A 6,000-nucleotide genomic window follows, 5' to 3' on the forward strand; every position below is an offset into this window, starting at 1 on the left:
GTTTCACCATTCACAAACCATTCTGCTTTCTAATGTTTATTTCTGAGAATATATTGAGTGTTTTATATCAGATATGAAGAAAAAAAACTGTTGTGATGTATGCTGGTACTTACCACTAGGTGGAGCCCTGTATACAGAGATCCTTGTTTTGACACAAAGAGAACAAGACAGTGAACAGCTCGTGGTGTGACGTGTTTTTATTATATCTTCAGTTTCCTACATATTAAGCCTAAACAGCTAACAAGGAGTTACTAAAAGATATCACATGGTGTCAGAAGTTCACAATGGACCAGCTAAAACCTCCAAACGAACTGAGTTTCGAAGGAAATACCGCTGAAAACTGGCGAACCTGGATACAGAAATTTGAGTTGTATCTAGTTGCAAGCGGAACATCCGAGAAATCAGGCAAGATAAAATGTGCCACTTTTCTTCATGTTGCAGGAGATGAAGCTATAAAGGTATTTAATACCATGGATTTTGAAGAGGAGGAAGCAAATGATTATGAAATACTGAAAGAAAAATTCAGGTGTTACTGTGAACCGAGGAAAAATTTAACCTATTTAAGGCACATGTTTTTCACTCGAGCTCAGGGACCGACTGAATTGATTGATGCTTATGTGACTGAGTTAAGAAAACAAAGCCAAAGAATGTGAATTTGCACAGTTGACTGAATCACAGATCCGAGACCGCATAGTGTGTGGTGTAAACAATGATCAAATAAGAGCTTGATTCTTAAGAGAACCGGATCTTGATCTAAACAAAGCTGTGGATATCTGCAGAGCGAGTGAAGTCACTAAAAGCCAAATTAAAGCACTCCACGAGGACACAGAAGTGACTGTGAATAAAATTAGCAAGCTAAAGCTAACAAAGAAGTCACCTGAAAATAGTTCTGCTCAAAACGCATGGTCAAAGAAAGAAGAGGAGTGTACCAGATGTGGTTACAGGCATGAACCGAGGAAGTGTCCTGCATATGGACAAATATGTAAAGTGTGTCGCCGAAAAAATCACTTTGGAAGGATGTGCAAAACGCAAAAACAGAAAGACAAAACAAGGTTCACAGTAAGAAAAGTTCATGAAATTGAACAAGAAGATCACACCGAACTGTTCGTGGGTGCCCTTGAAGAGAAGCAGACTGAAAAGAAACCCGAGAAACAGGTTAATAAAGCAACGGATGCCACAGTTGTTGAAAAAGACAAGTGGATAGAAACACTTAACTCCCTCGGGTCAGCGGTCACGCCGGCGTGATCACCGCGGTTTTTTTCTAACCAGTGTGAAAGAGACTCAAAATACTCCGTCAATGTTGCACATACAATTAAGAGCACATACAAAATGTTGTGCTTTTTGTAAAATAAAGAAAACTAACATGATGCGTGATCTCTCGTCTCCCTCTGAACGAAGTCCAATCTGATAGTTCTCAGAAAATGAACTGTAACTTAGTGAATACTAATCACAAAAAAATTATACTTGTGTCTAAAGAAACGTTGAAATGTCAGGTTTTAAATCATGTAAGTCAAATTGAAAACAAACCTTTTCTTTATGTAATCTGTATGAAAAGAGAGCCATGTCAGAAGTCCTTGATTCAGCTCATTATCCGCTAATGCGGCCAAGCCCACGGAGCCAGCGATATTCAGACGCAAATTCAGTCAATACATCCATTCATCGTCTCAATCGTGTATTTATTGTCTTGAAAAGTGTTTTGAATAGCCATAGTTAGCGATCTCTGGCCTCTGTTAGTTCAGTTATTTCCTGGATTGCCTATTCTTCTTTAGCATTGGCATTTGTGGACTAAAAGTGCACAGAGCGCCCTCCGGCTGCAAGTATGAATTGTAAACACAGTATCCAGCGTTCACAGTGACGACAATAAATAATGAATAAATACTCCTCTGTATAGAAAATTGACATAAACATGAGAATCCATCAATATTTCTCCAAAAGTGCATGCTTTTAAGCTAAAAGCCTATATGAAATGCCATAGAGGTAACATAACTGTTCAGACACTTTGTATCATAGAAATGCATTATATTTTAATAATAGAATACCATTATTTTAAATTGTAATAATATTTCACAGTATTGCTGTTTTTTCTGTATGTTTGATTTACACCATGATGAGCTGAGACATGATTTTTTCACAGCCTATCTGACTGAAAGGCCTCATTATTTATGCAGCTCATTAGAGCTCTTTTATGTGATTCTTTTGTCTTCTCAGGTGAGAATCACCCATTATTCATGATGATTCACACCTCCACGCATACTGTGTTTCTTGACCAAAGATGTTTTAGAAAATTTAAAATCTCTCTATTGTTTTATATGAAGGAGTAGGAATGATCATTTTTACATAATTTTACATAAAAACTCTAGTCTACAACCTCCAATACCCAGATGTCTTGTGAACAAAGATTTAATATATATTTTTTGGCCTTATTTCAGTGACTTAAGTTTTTTGTTTTTTCAATAACCACGCATAAACATTATTCCTTCAAAAATACAAACATGTACATACATGTTCCTCACATATTATTGTAGCCTAGTTTGTGCTGAATACAGTGTAATGACACTTTTTCCATTAATATGTTTATGAACAACTGAAAAAAAGCACAAATATCAGGGCATGTCAAAACTTCTCCAGGCCCCAAATCAGCCTCAGACCCCTGAGGGTTAAAGTAAACAAAAAAGCGCTTTCTTTTAGACTGGATACTGGAGCAGAGTGCAACGTGATTTCTTATAAAGACTTCAGAGCAGTTGCAGGAAAATCCGTGACATTGTGCAAGTCGAACTGCGTGTTAGTGGCGTACTCTGGCCACAAGATGGAGCCGAAGGGGAAAGTAAAGCTCATCTGCCAGTTATAATAATAATAATAATAATAATCCTTACATTTATATAGCGCTTTTCTGGGCACTCAAAGCGCTTTACATATTGAAGGGGGAATCTCCTCAACCACCACCAATGTGCAGCATCCACCTGGATGATGCGACGGCAGCCATATTGCGCCAGTACGCCCACCACACACCAGCTTATTGGTAGAGAGGAACTCTGTCTCCTGAAGCCAATCAGTGTATAGGGATGATTAGGAGGCCATGATGGACAGAGGCCAATGGGCAAGTTTGGCCAGGATGTCGGGGTTACACCCCTACTCTTTTCGAAGGACATCCTGGGATTTTTAATGACCACAGAGAGTCAGGACCTCGGTTTAACGTCTCATCCGAAGGACGGTGCTTTTTGTCAGTATAGTGTCCCCATCACTATACTGGGGTGTTAGGACCCACACAGACCACAGGGTGAGCACCCCCTGCTGGCCTCACTAACACCTCTTCCAGCAGCAACCTAGTTTTCCCAGGAGGTCTCCCATCCAGGTACTAACCAGGCTCAGCCCTGCTTAGCTTCAGTGGGCAACCAGTCTTGGGCTACAGGGTGATATGGCTGCTGGTTCAAGGATAATGAAGCTGAGATTGAGTTCCAGATTATAGAGAAAGACTCACCTGCTATCCTGGGAAGGTCTGCGTGCACAGAGTTAGGACTGGTCAAAAGAGTCTACAAAGTGGACTGTGAAGAAAACACTGACACTGACATCATAAAAAAGAGAACACTTTCCACTCAAGACAGTTGAAGAAGTGGTGAGTGAAATGCCAAATGCCAAAGTCTTTTCAGTATTGGATGCTAACCATGGGTTTTGGAAAATTCAGTTGGATGAAGCAAGTTCCAAGCTTTGTACATTTAATACACCTTTTGGCAGATACTGTTTTAAGAGGCTACCATTCGGTGTATCATCAGCCCCAGAAGTCTTCCAGAAGTGCATAGCACAAAGGCTTGAGGACCTGGAGGGAGTCGTGAATATTATGGATGACATACTTGTATGGGGAGAACATGTGGAAGAGCATGATCAGAGGCTCAGGCGACTTCTAGAGAGAATCAGGAGCATAAATCTGAAATTAAATCGGGAAAAATGCAAGATCAGAATGTCTGAAATAAAGTACATAGGGCATGTACTGAGTGGAGAAGGTTTGAAGCCAGACCAAGACAAAATCAAAGCAATTGTGGAGATGCCTAAGCCACAAGACAAAGCTGCCTTGATGAGGTTTCTTGGCATGGTGCAATATCTTGCAAAGTTTGTTCCAAACCTGTCTGAGATCAGTGCGCCACTGAGGAAGCTTCTGGAAAGCGGTGTGGCATGGCACTGGGAAACTCCACAGCAAAAGAGTTTTGAGATGTTGAAATCACAACTGAGCAATGCCCCAGTTCTCAGATTCTTCGACGTCAGCAAGGACGTGACTCTTTCGGTGGATGCAAGTTCAGAGGGTTTAGGTGCTGTCATCTTGCAAGAGGGACATCCTGTAGCATATGGTTCGAGATCACTGACTGACTGCCAGAAAAGGTATGCTCAGATTGAAAAAGAGCTTTTAGCCATTGTGTATGGGTGTGAGAAATTCAGCCAATACCTTTATGGTAAACCTGTAAAAGTGCAGTCAGATCACAATCCACTGGAGACAGTGTTCAAAAAGCCTCTAGAAAAAGCTCCAACACGACTGCAGAGGATGTTGATGAAACTTCAACCGTGTGATCTGCAGGTAACCTACAAACCAGGAAAGGAGTTGAAAATAGCAGATACGCTTAGCAGAGCCTACCTGGAGGAAGAACCAGAACAGTTACTGGACAGTGACTTGGAAGTACATCAGTTGTCAGAATGTTTACCGATTTCAGAAGAGAAACTTGAAGCTGTCAAGAAAGCTACAGAAGCGGATGGAGAACTGCAGATGGTGATAGCAGTAGTCAAGACAGGATGGCCTAAACAAATCAGTCATGTGCCAGCTGCAATAAGAAAGTACTGGACATTCAGAGAAGAGCTGACGCTCTCAGAAGGACTGCTGTTCAAAAACACAAGACTAGTCGTTCCACAAAGTCTGCAAGCAGAAATGCTGGAGAGGATTCATGAAGCTCATTTGGGAGTCGTTAAGTGTAAAGAGAGAGCAAGAGATGTATTGTTTTGGCACGGCATGGGCAAACAAATTGAAGATGTGGTGTTAAAGTGTGCTGTGTGCAATACTTTTAAAAGGAACAATACCAAAGAACCTCTTGTAAGTCATGACTTACCAGACAGAGCGTGGGCAAAGGTAGGAGTTGACCTCTTTCACTTCAGTGAGGCAGACTACCTACTGTGTGTTGACTACTTTTCGAAATTTCCTGAAATTGCTAAGTTGACACAGACAACAAGCCAGCATGTAATAACAGCACTGAAGTCAATTTTTGCAAGACATGGGATTCCAGATGAAGTTGTTTCAGATAACGGTCCACAGTTTGTCAGTGCTCAATTCAACAACTTCAGAGAGAACTGGGAGTTCAAACATTCAACTTCAAGTCCAAGATATCCTCAATCTAATGGTCAAAGTGAAAGAGCTGTACAAACCATCAAAAACCTACTCAAGAAGGTGCAACAAAGTCAGGCCCCCACAGAAAGTCAGAAAGTTTAGTGATATTTATAAATTGTCTTTCTAAATGTTTCGTTAGCATGTTGCTAATGTACTGTTAAATGTGGTTAAAGTTACCATCGTTTCTTACTGTATTCACGGAGACAAGAGCCGTCGCTATTTTCATTTTTAAACACTTGCGGTCTGTATAATGCATAAACACAACTTCATTCTTTATAAATCTCTCCAACAGTGTAGCATTAGCCGTTAGCCACGGAGCACTATCAAACTCATTCAGAATCAAATGTAAACATCCAAATAAATACTATACTCACAGGAATCGATGCAAGCATGCAGCATGAATGACGAACATTTTGTAAAGATCCATTTGAGGGTTATATTAGCTGTGTGAACTTTGTTTAAATGCTGTTTAAGGCAGTCGCGAGCTCGTGGGAGGGGGAGTGCCAGATTTAAAGGGTCCGCACGCTAAATTGGTGCATACGTAATTATGGCTGAAAATAGGCAGTTAAAAAATTAATTTAAAAAAAATCTATGGGGTATTTTGAGCTGAAACTTCACAGACACATTCAGGGGACACC

The 6,000-nt window shown here is 40.6% G+C and overlaps 1 pseudogene; it reads right to left on the reverse strand.

Annotated features, from left to right (window-relative positions):
- Positions 1-3,310: 3,310 nt before the first annotated feature.
- LOC125261140 lies at positions 3,311-3,427 on the reverse strand (annotated as a pseudogene).
- Positions 3,428-6,000: the final 2,573 nt, after the last annotated feature.

Source organism: Megalobrama amblycephala, unplaced genomic scaffold, assembly GCF_018812025.1.
Source record: "Megalobrama amblycephala isolate DHTTF-2021 unplaced genomic scaffold, ASM1881202v1 scaffold331, whole genome shotgun sequence".
Classification (NCBI taxonomy): Eukaryota; Metazoa; Chordata; class Actinopteri; order Cypriniformes; family Xenocyprididae; genus Megalobrama; species Megalobrama amblycephala.